Raw genomic sequence first — 12,363 nt, forward strand, 5'->3', positions numbered from 1 at the left:
GAGCCGAATCCTGCTCTGTGCTGATAGCAGCAAGCCAGATGTGGGGCTCAAACTCATGAAACCATAAGATCATGGCCAGAGTCGAAGTGAGACGCTTAACGGACTGAGCCACCCAGGTGGCTCTTTTTATACAGCAGAGAATGGAAGAGCACAACCTCTGCAGACAGACATCTGTCAGCAAAAAATCAGGTGGATCTTTCTAGCAAAATCTTTTGTTTTTTCTTTTCTTTTCTATTTTTTTAGTCTCTTTTCTTAAAATTTATTTTAATGTGTATTTACTTTTGAGAGAGAGAGAGAGAGAGAGAGAGAGCAAGCAGGGGAGGGGCAGAGAGAGAGGAGACACAGAATCCGAAGCAGGTTCCAGGCTCTGAACTGTCATCATGGATCCCGATGTGGGGCTCCAACTCACGAACTATGAGATCATGACCCAAGCCAAAGTTGGACGCTCAACCGACTGAGCCACCCAGGTGCCCCTAGTACCCTTTATTTTCTATTTAAATATTATTAAGTGATAATCAAAGATTTCTTACTCTGATCCCAGTCCCTCTCCTACTGAGGACCCTCTCCTTGAATTTGTCAGAGCAGGGAAGATCCCTTGTCTCCCAGGAGGTGGGTGAAAAGCCTCACATGTAGCAGGTGGTCATTACTTCTCCCTAGCAAGGTCTTACACCCCTCTTTCATACCTGAGATAATTGACGGTGAGGACACCTGATTTTAACTTTTCCTTTCTTATTTGGGGCATGGCAGTTTACCTCTTTTCTCTAAAGTAAATATTACACAAACCAGCAGCAATTCTCCTAATACAGAATAAGATATAAAGCCTGAGGAACAAATCATCCATTGGTTTTCGCCACTTATTAGAAAATTATCTCATGGGGGACGCCTGGCTGGCTCAGTTGGAAGAGTGTGCATGACTCTTGATCTCGGGGCTGTGAGTTCGAGCTCCACACTGGGTGTAGAGATTACTTAATATGTAAAACTTAAAAAAAGAGGCTAAAAAAAAATCCCCAAAACAAAAAACAAAACAACAAAAAAATTATCTCTTGGAAGTGAAACAGTCCCAAGCCTGGCGATTTTATGCTCTTCATGTGTTGCTTTTAAAGCTCATCTTTGTCCAGATGAAGAAAAGATTCTTTTTTTTTTAAGGTTTATTTACTTATTTATTTATGCTACGCACTGAGCGGAGCCCAATGAGGGGCTCAATCTCATGACTGTGAGATCAAGACCTGAGCTGAAATCAAGAATTGGGCACTTAACCGATTGAGCCACGCAGGCGCCTGGGTAAAGGATTCTTACTTGGCCTAGCATCTCAGCCTGCTCCTCAGAAATCTCCAAGGGCTTCCACACACTGGTGTTTTGGGTTTTGTTTTCTCATAAGCGATATATATCATTCTAGAATTTGCTTTTTAAATCCAATAACATAGCTTGGAGATCATTTTATGATATAGAGCTACTCATTTTGTTAAATAGACAATGGATGTACATAGGGTTTTTAGCCATTCTCCTGTTCATGAACACTCCCCTGCCCAAAACATTTCATTATAACAAATGGTGTCGTATAAACATTTCATACCTCCCCGTGCATGTGGGAGTGTGTCTTAAGAATAAATACTGGGCATTGGAATCGCTGAGTCATAGGGTATGAATATTTTTCACTTTAATAGATACTGGCAAGTTGCCCTCCAAAGTGGCTCTACCAACTCACACACCCACCAGCAGTGGAATGAGAACACATATTTCCTCACATCCTGCCAAATTTCATATTAGCAAACCATTTCTGACAATCTAATTGGGGGAAAATGCTGTCTCATTGTTGTCTCCGTGTATGTTCTTTTGATTGCCAGTGAGGTCAAATGTCTTCCACAATTATTGGCCGCTTGTATCTCCTCTTTTGTGATGTCTTTATCCTTGTGACGCCACCAATGTTCTAAAGTCCACTCTTGGCTCTTCTCTACAAAATCCTCTGCTTTGTGACCCAACCTTCAGGGCCTCTGCCAATCCCGTGGATCCCTTCAGATGTTCGCCATCTCCCTAGGAGCTGAGAGAAGCCACCTGGTGGCAGGGGAAGTCATTCTTGTCCCCGCATCTTAACAAGCCTCAGGACACTTCAGATCTGCTCAAAGGTGGTATTTCTTAGCTCATTTGGGAGCTGGATGTTGGGACTTGGCTGACCTTTATTTAGACTCCTCTGTTTCAGCATCAGATGCCTTCCTAAGATCTATACTGACCTCGAGCCCAGACTGAAGGACTCCTTGGTGCATGTTGACTCTTTTTAAGTTGAGATAAAATTAAACATTTTAATCATTTTATAACGGGGGGTGCCTGGATGACTCAGTCGGTTAAGTGTCCAACTCTTGATTTTTGTTTCAGGTCATGATCTCACGGTTGTGGGGTTGAGCCTGGTGTTAGGCTCTGTGCTGGGTGTGAAGCCTGCTTAAGATTCTCTCTCTCTCTCTGTCTCAAAAAAAAAAAAAAAAAAGTTCAACTATTTTATATGTGCAATTCAGTTGTGTTTAGGATTTTCACAAAGTTGGGCAAATAGCACCACTATCTAATTCGAGAACATTCCCATCTCTCCTAAAAGAAACCCCATACTCATTGACAGTTAGTCCCACTTGTTCCCTCCCCTCTCTGCCCTCCTCCACCCCCCCCAAGCCATTTTCTGTGTCTATAGATTTGCCTATTCTCACCATTTCATGTAAATGGAGTCATATAATATGGGGTCATTTTTATGTGGCTTCTTTCACTTTAGCATCATATCTTCAAATTTTATCTATGTTGTAGCATGTAACATCAGTACTCATTCCTTTTTATGGCTGAATAATATTCCATTGATGGATATACCACATTTTGTCTATCCATTTATCAGTTGGTGGACATTTGGGTTGTTTCCACTTTTTTGACTATTATGAGTAATGCTGCTATCAACATTCATGTTGATACAAGTACAGCATGCACAAGTTTTGTGTGAACATATGTTGGGTATAACCTATGATTGGAATTGCTGGGTCATATAGTAACTCTATGTTTAACTTCTTAAGGAACTGACAAACTGTTTTCCATAGCAACTGAACCATTCTGCATTCTTATCAATGGTACATGAAGATTTTAGTTTCTCTGCATGCTTACCAACACATGTTAATTTCCATTAAAAAATTAGACCTACCCCAGTTAGAATGAAGGGGTATCTCATTATAGTTTTGATATGCATATCCCTAAGACTAATGGTACTTAGCATTTTTTTATGTGCTTACGGACCATTTGTATATCTTCTTTGAGAAATGTCTATTCCTTTGTTCATGTTTAAATTGGATTATTTGTTGAGTTGTAAGAGATTCTTTATATACTCTGGATACTAGACCCTTATTGGATATATGATTTGCACATATTTTCTCCACTTGATGGATTATTTTTTCACTTTCTTGGGAGTAGCCTTGATACATAAAAGTTTTTAATTTTGATAAAGTCCAATTTCTTTTGTTGGCATTTTTTTCTTATGATTTTGGTGTCATATGAAATTGTTGTCTAATCCAAGGTCAAGCAGATTTATATCTGTTTCTTTCTAACATTTTTATGGTTTTAGCTCTTACATTTATTTTTTTGATTGATTTTGAGTTATTTTTTTGTATACACTTTGAGGTAGGGGTCCGACTTCATTCTTTTGCCTGTGGATATACATTGTCCCGGCACTATTTGTTGAAAAGGCATTTCTGTTCACATTGAATAGTCTTGGCATCTTTGTTAAAATCAATTGGCTATAGATACATGGGTTGACTTCTTGAATTGATTCCATTGATCTATATGTCTCTTTATGTCAGTACCACACTGTTTTAACTACTGTAGCTTTGTAGTAATTTTTGAAATCAGAAAGTGTGAGTCCTCTGACTTCTTCTTTTTCAAGATAATTTTGGCAATTTGGTGTTTCTTGCATTTCCATATGAATTTTAGGATTAGCTTGTGTCTATTTCAGCAAAACAAGGCAGTTGAAATTTTTATAGGGGTTGGATTGGATCTGTACATTAATTTGGGGGAGTATTGTCATCCTAATACTAATAAGTCTTCTAATCCATGAACACAAGGTATCTTTTCTTTTATTTAGGTCTCTTTTACTGTCTCTGAACATTTCGTAGTTTTTATTTATTTATTTATTTATTTATTTAAAAAAATTTTTTTTTCAACATGTATTTATTTTTGGGACAGAGAGAGACAGAGCATGAATGGGGGAGGGGCAGAGAGAGAGGGAGACACAGAATCGGAATCGTAGTTTTCAGTGTACAAGCCTTACACTTTCTCCGTGAAGTTTATTCCTAAGTATTTTATTCTTTTTCGTGCTTTTGTAAATGAAATTTTTGTCTTAGTTTCATTTTCTAATTGTTCATTGCTCGTGAAGCGTGTTGGCTTTTGAGAGAGGCAGTGGTTTTCCCCACAGAGTTGGAAAGGGATGCCTTGTGCCGTAGGCGTGTTGCTGTCACACCCTGTGGGCCATTGCTTGGGCTTGCTTGGAACTTGTCTGAAGTCACAGATGGAGAGTTTGATTCTGTGATGCAAAAGGGAAATATATCTGACTCATCTTCCCCACGCTCCCTCTGCTTCTGAAGCCTTCCTCAACTGGGAGAGGAAGAGAGTGGGTTGGTGGCCAGGGCTTCCCCTTCTCTTACAGTTGCTTCTCCTGACCCTCTTCACCTTCATGGTTTTAAGGGCACCGCTGAAGTTATTCCTGAAGAGCAAGGGCTGTGACAACCTTCTCTCTCACCTGCAAATTGGGCCAGAATCTTTCCTCCTTTGGTGAAGCCTCTTGTCCATAGAGGAATGTTGAGGGTGATAGGCACAGGCAGAGTCCTGGAGGTTGGGAGGGGATGGGTCAGAGGAATCTGGGAGGGGGTATAAGGATCAACCAGATGGTAAGAATTTGAGAAGCGGAGGACCGGTCAAGGTAGATCTGTGCTGCCTAGGCTATGTCCAAGGCCATTTCTCTTCTCGATCACTTGTTAGCTGGGCCAGTGACTCAAGTTGTGAGTCTGTTTCCACTGTAACATGAGGATGCTGAAGCTTGCCTCACAGGGTAGATGTGAGCGGTCAAGTGTGGTAACATGGGGGGACACACCCTGCCGAGGGCTTGACACAGAAGGTGTTAGTAAATACTTCTGGGAGTAGGAGTTGATCATCAAACTCTTTTCCTTCTAGGGGTTGGGGCAATGTGAGAGCTCAGGATTCCTGAAGTGTCACAGAGCTAATAATGGAAGGGAAAGGGTGGAGAAATCCTTCAGGAAGAGGTATAAGGAAGGCCTGTGGGACAAATTTCTCCTTTACTAGAGCTCAGAGTTAGCAATGGGAGCTTTAGGATGGGCAATGTGGAGGATTCTGGGGCTGAGAAGACCCCATTACATTTCATGCCACAGAAATGGGACAGGCTGGCTAGGGACAGTTGCAAGAAGTAAGATGTTGCAAGTTTATATGTTTTATATTTGAGAGCATAGAAAAATAGGCTATGCGTAGTTACTAGAATTTTAAACAAATATTAGTTTATTAAAGTAATCAATGTCAAAATCTAATTTTCTGATGCTTTTTAAGTTTGAATTACAATTTTTATTATTCTATTTTGAATCTAAATAAATTTGAAAATCTTACTTATTGCTTTTCTTTAATTGCAGCCTATAGATTTTGTTTGATTATTTATAATATAGTAAAACAAAGGCAACGATCTTCACTTTTGGGAGCACATTTTTATTGTGGTAAAGTACACATAACAAAATTCACTATCTTAACCATTAAGTATACAGTTCAGTGGTATTAAATACATTTACATTGTTGTGCAACTATTACCATCTATTATCATCTTTATAACTTTCTTCATCTTTTAAAACTGTAACTATATCCATTAAACAAAAGCTCTCCATTCTCCCTTACTCCCAACCCTTGGCAACCACCATTCTACTTTTTGTCTTTATAATGTTGTCTATTCTAAGTACCTCATGTAAGTGGAATCCTACAGTATTTGTCTTTTTGTGACCATATGACTTTCAGTGTATTTTTCTTTTATTACCCATGCCTTTGATGTCATATCTAAGAAATCATTGCCAAACCAGTGTTGTGAAACTTTCTTCCTGTGTTTTCTTTGAAGATTTTTATTGTTTTAGGTCTTACATGTAGGTCCTTGATCCATTTTAAGTTAACAGATGAGGGTCTAACTTTGTTCTTTTGCATGTGGACATCCAGTTTTACCTGCACCATTTGTAGAAAAGACTGTTCTCTCCCCATTGAATGGTCTTGGCACCCTTGTCAAAATCATTTGAAAAAAAAAAAAAAACGTATGTACAAAGGTTTATTTCTGAGCTGTCTATTCTGTTCCATTGGTCTATGTTTGTCTTTATGCCAATACCACACTGTTTTGATTACTTTAGCTTTGTAGTAAGTTTTGAAATCAGCAAGTGTGAGTTCTCCAGTTTGTTCTTTTTCAAGATTGTTTTTGCTATTTGGGTCTCTTGAGATTTCACATATATTTTAGTGTGGGTTTTCCTATTTCTGCAAAAAATATTATTGGGATTTTGATAGGGATTCCATTGAATCTATAGATCACCTTGTGTAATATTGATATTTTAACAATATTAAGTCATCCAATCCACAAACATGGAATGTGTTTTATTTATGTCTTTAATTTCTTTCAGCGATGTTTTGTAGTTTTTATTGTACAAGCCTTTTACCTCCTTGGTTAAGTTAATTCCTTAGTATTTTATTCTTTTTGAAGCTATTGTAAATTAAATAGGTTTTGTAACTTGGTTTTTTAGATTGGTCATCATTTGTGCATAGAAATGCAAGTGGTTTTTGTGTGTTGACTTTGTATCCTGCTACTTTACTGAGTTCATTGGTTTTAACAACTTTGTGTGTATGTAATTTTTAGGGTTGTCTACATATAAGATCATGTCATCTGCAAACAAAGATGATTTTACTTCTTTTTTCCAATTTGGATACTGTTTATTTCTTTTTCTTGCCTAATTGCTCTGGCTAAAACTTCCAGTACTGTGTGAAATATAAGTGGTGAAAGTGGGCATTCTTTAGGTAATTTCTTGTTGTACAAGACAAGCTTTGAGTCACCATTGAGTATGGTATTTTTGTGGGCTTTTCATATATGGACTTTATTACGTTGAGGTAGTTCCTTTCTATTCTTTTTTGGGGGGAGGTATTTTTATCATGAAAGTGTGTTGATTTTTGTCAAATGTTTCTTCTGCATTAATTGAGATGATCATGTGTCTTTTTTCCCTCTTCATTCTGTTGATGTGTGGCATATTACATTGATTGATTTTCATATGTTGAATCAACTTTGCATTCTAGGAATAAATCTCACCTAGAAGATTATGGTGTATCTGAAGATTAAGATTGGTGTATGGTGAAGATTAAGAAGATTAAAGTGTGTACACCTTATGGTGTATCACCTAAAAGATTATGGTGTATGGTAAGATTATATCATGGTGTATAATCCTTTTTGTTAAAGTTTATTTATTCATTTATTTTGAGAGAGAGAGAGAAAGAGAAAGACAGAGGGAAGGAGAGAGAGAATCCCAATCAGGCTCTCTGCTGTCAGTGCAGACCCTTACATGGGGTTTGACCTCATAAACTGTGAGATCATGACCTGAGCCTAAATCAAGAGTTGGATGTTCAGCCAACTGAGCCACCCAGGTGCCCTTATAATCCTTTTAATATGCTGAATTTTATTTGCTAGCATTTTGTTGAGAATTTTTTTTTTTTTTTGCATCAATGTTCATAAGGGATATTGGTCTGTAGTTATCTTTTCTTGTAATGTCTTTGGCTTTGGTGTCTGGGTAATATTGGCCTCATAGAATGAGTTAAGAAGTGTTTCCTCATTAGGGCACCTGGTTGGCTCAGTCAGTAGAGCATGTGACTCTGGATCTTGAAGTTGTGAGTTCCAGCCCTATGTTGGGTGTAGAGATTACACCCAAAATAAATCTTAAAAAAATAAAATCTTAAAAAAAACAAAAAACAAAAAACAAGTCGTCTTCCCTCCTCTTAAATTAAAAAAAAAATTGAGAAGGACTGGTATTAATTCTTCTTTAAATGTTTGGTAAAATTCATCAGTGAAGTCACCAGGTTCAGGGCTTTTCTTTATTGGGAGATTTTTTTTTTAAGATTTTATTTTCAAGCAATCTCTACACCGAATGTGGGGCTTGAACTCACAACCCCAAGATCAAGAGTTGCATACTCTACCAACTAAGCCAGCCTGGTGCCCTGTTGGGAGATTTTTGACTACAGATTCAATCTTCTTACTAGTTATAGGTCTATTCAGATATTCTAGTTTTGGGTATGTCTTGTGTTTCTAAGAATTTGTTCCTTTCATCTAGGTAATCCAACTTGTTAGTGTACAATTTTCATAGTACTCTCTTATAAGCCTTTTCCCCCTGTCAAATAGGTAGTAATGCTCCACTTTCATTTCTGATTTTAGTAATTGAGTTTTCTTTTTCTTGTAGTCCATCTAACTAAATGTTTGTCAATTTTGTCGGTCTTTTTGAAAAAACCAAGTTTTGGTTTCATTGATTTTCTCTATTGGTTTTCTATTTCCTATTTAGTTTATCTCTGCTCTAATCTTTGTTATTTCCTCCCTTTTGCTAGCTTTGGGTTTGGTTTGTTCTTTTTTTTTTTAAGTTTATTTACTTATTTTGAGAGAAAGAAAGAGACAGAGAGAACAGGGGAGGGGCAGAGAGAGAATCTCAAGCAGGTTCCACGCTGTCAGCACAAACCATGAGATCGTGATCTGAGCCGAAATCAAGAGTTGGATGCTTAACTGACTGAGCCATCCAGGTGCCCCTGTTCCCCTTTTTCTAGTTACTTAAGTTGTAAAGTTGGGTTGTTGATTTCAGATTTTTCTTATTTAAAAAATTTTAAATGTTTTATTTTATTTTTTGAGAGACAGAGTGTGAGCAAGGGAGGGGCAGAGAGAGAGGGAGACAGAATCTGAAGCAGGTTCAAAGCTCTGAGCTGTCAGCACAGACCCCAATGTGGGGCTTGAACCTGCAAATGCAAGATCATGACCTGAGCTCAACTGACTGAACCACTCAGGCACCCCATCTTATTTTCTTTTTAACGTGAGCATTTACAGCTATAAATTTACCCCATAGTACCACATTCATTGCATCCCCCAAGTTTTGGTATGAACCTTTTGGCTAGAACCACCATCTTCTGGTAATTTGCCAGAATGACCAAAACAAAGAGAAAGAGGAGGCACCTGCTATACGTTCTCTAGACCTTTTAGAAAACAGAGTTGTTCCTTTGGCCACTAGCACGTGAATCTACAAGAAAGGTGATATTGTAGACATCAAGGGAACGGGTACTATTCAAAAGGGAATGCCCCATGGATGTTACCATGGCAAACTGGAAGAGTCTACAATGTTGCCCAGCATGCTGTTGGCATTGTTGTAAACAAACATGCTTACAGGGTTTGATTCTTGCCATGAGAATTTTAATCTACGTGTTGAGCTTAAATATTAAGCACTCTAAGAGCTGAGATAGCTTCCTGAAGCATGTGAAGGAAAATGATTAGAAAAGGAAGGAAGTCAAAGAGAAACCTACTTGGGTTCAATTGAAGTACCAGCCTGCTCCACCCAGAGAAGCACACTTAGCTGCTGGAACCCATTACCTATGAATTCATGGCATGATATATATATATATATATATATATATATATATATATATATAGAGAGAGAGAGAGAGAGAGAGAGAGAGAGAGAGACTCTAGACTCTAAAAATGTTTCTCTTAATTGAGAAGTATGATATTCCCTCTCCTAAAGAAAAATTTAAATCAACACACACACACACACACACACACACACACACACACACACCAAAAACCAAAATTTTGGTATGTTGTGTTTTTTTTTGAAGTTTACTTGTTTACTGAGAGAAAGAGAGAGAGAGAGAGAGAGAGAGAGAGAGAGAGAGAATGAGCAGGGGAGGGTCAGAGAGAGGGAGAGGGAGAGAATCCCAAGCAGGCTCTGCACTGTCAGCACAAAGCCTGATGTGGAGTCGTGAACCATGGGATCATGACCTGAGCCAAAACTAAGAGTCAGACACTTAACCAACTGAGCCACCCAGCCACCCCTGTTGTGATTTTATTTGCATTTGTGTCTAAGTATTTTCTAATTGCACTTTTGATTTCTTTTTTGATCTATTTGTTGTTTAATAGTGTATTGCTTAATTTCCATAATTTTGTGAATTTTTCAGTTTTCCTTTTGTTATTAATTTCTAACTTCATCTCATTATAGTCAAAAAAGATAATTTGTATGATATCTACCTTTTAAAATCTATTGAGACTGGGGCACCTGGGTGACTCAGTTCGTTGAGCATCTGACTTCAGCTCAGGTCATGATCTCACAGTCTGTGAGTTTGAGCCCTGCGTCAGTCTCTGTGCTGACAGCTCAGAGCCTGGACCCTGCTTCGGATTCTGGGTATTCCTCTTTCTCTGCCCTCCCCCACCTACACTCTGTCTCTGTCTCTGTCTCTGTCTCAAAAATAAATAAACATTAAAAAATTTTTAAAAAATCTATTGAGACTTAATGTGTAACCTAATATATGGTCTATCCTGGGGAATGCTCCATGTACACTTGAGAAGAATGTGTATGCTATTGTTATTGGGTAGGGTGTTCTGTACATGTCTGTTAGTTCTAGTTGGTTTATTGTGTTGTGTAAATCTCTGCTTCCTTATTCTCTGGTTGTTCTACCCATTACTGTGAGTGGGATTTTGAAGTCTCCAACTATCATTGTAGAACGGTCTATTTCTCCCTTCAGTTCTGTCAGTTTTTGCTTCTTATATTTTGATCGTCTGTCATTAGGTGTATAAATGTTTATAATTGTCATATCTTCTTGAAATATTGAACTTTTTATTAATATATATTAACCTTTGTCTTTTGTAACCTTTTTTTGGCTAAAAGTCTGTTTTGTCTGATGTAAGCATAGCCATTCTTGTTCTCTTTTGGTTATTTATTTGCATGAAATATCTTTTTCCATTCTTTCACTTTCAATCTGTTTGTGTGTTTGGATCTCAAGTGATTCTGTTATAGACAACATTGAGTCAGATCATGTATTTTCAGCCATTCTGCCAATCTCTGTCTTTTCATTGGAGACTTTAATCCATTTACTTTTAAAGTAATTACTCATAAGGAGGGGTTTCTTTTGTCATTGCCCTATATGCTTTCTATATGCCTTATAGCTTTTTTGTACCTTATTTCCTGAATTTTTCTTTTTTTGTGCTTAGTTGATTTAAAAAAAAATTTTTTTTAATGTTCATTTATTTCCAAGAGAGAGAGACAGAGACAGAGCACAGTGGGGAGAGGAGCAGAGAGAGAGGGAGACACAGAATCAGAAGCAGGCTCCAGGATCTGAGCTGTCAGCAAAGAGCCTGATGCAGGGCTCGAACCCACAAACAACAAGATCATGACCTGAGCCAAAGTTGGATGCTTAACCAACTGAGCCACCCATGCGCCCATATGCTTAGTTGATTTTTATACAGTGAAATATTTAGTGCAATGATGAAATACTGTGGTGAAATGAAGCTTGTATTTAACATCCTAAACACTTTGGTTTGAACTTATACCATTTTAAATAGCATACGAAAACTCTACTCCTTTACAGCTCATCTCCGCCCCTTTCAGTTGTTGTTGTCACTTTTTATACATTGTGTACCCCAAAACATAAGCTAATCTTTATTTTAAGTTTATTTATTTATTTTGGGGCTTGGACTCATGAGCCATGAGATCATGATCTGAGCCAAAGTCAGATGTTTAACCGACTGAGCCACCCAGGTGCCCCTAAACTAGTATTTTTTTTAACTGCATTAGTTTCTTACATTATGTAGAAAACAATATTTGTTTGTTTGTTTATTTATTTATTTATTTATTTATTTATTTATGTTTTCATTTATTTTTGAGACAGAGACAGAGCATGAGCAGGGGAGGAGCAGAGAGAGAGGGAGGCACAGAATCTGAAGCAGGCTCCAGGCTCTGAGATGTCAACACAGAGCCTGATGTGGGGCTCAAACTCACGGACTGTGAGATCATGACCTGAGCTGAAGTCAGATGCTTAACTGACTGAGCCACCCAGGTGCCCCTAGAAAACAATATTTGAAGTCACAAACCAGAAGTTAAAGTAATACTAGCCTTTCCACTATAATAGTTGCTTTTTTTCTTCAAATGTATTGATCTCTTAAATCAAAGCAAAAAGTGAAGCTATAGACCACTTTTATAATACTAACTTTTATAATTGCCCATGTATTTACCCTTATTGAGGTCTTCATTTCTCTGTACAGCTTTGAGTTTCTGTCTAGTGTCCTTTCTTTTCACCTTGCCAGACTCCCTGTCT

At 37.9% G+C, this 12,363-nt stretch overlaps 1 long non-coding RNA gene across 1 annotated transcript; it reads left to right on the top strand.

Moving 5' to 3' along the window:
- Positions 1-1,959: 1,959 nt before the first annotated feature.
- On the top strand, positions 1,960-11,952 carry LOC121022004 (uncharacterized). Its single transcript, XR_005786772.1, has 4 exons — positions 1,960-2,123; positions 4,699-4,785; positions 7,330-7,450; positions 11,938-11,952. It is a non-coding gene; the product is annotated as an uncharacterized LOC121022004 (long non-coding RNA).
- Positions 11,953-12,363: the final 411 nt, after the last annotated feature.

Source organism: Herpailurus yagouaroundi, unplaced genomic scaffold, assembly GCF_014898765.1.
Source record: "Herpailurus yagouaroundi ecotype Mexico unplaced genomic scaffold, PumYag 355, whole genome shotgun sequence".
NCBI lineage: Eukaryota > Metazoa > Chordata > Mammalia > Carnivora > Felidae > Herpailurus > Herpailurus yagouaroundi.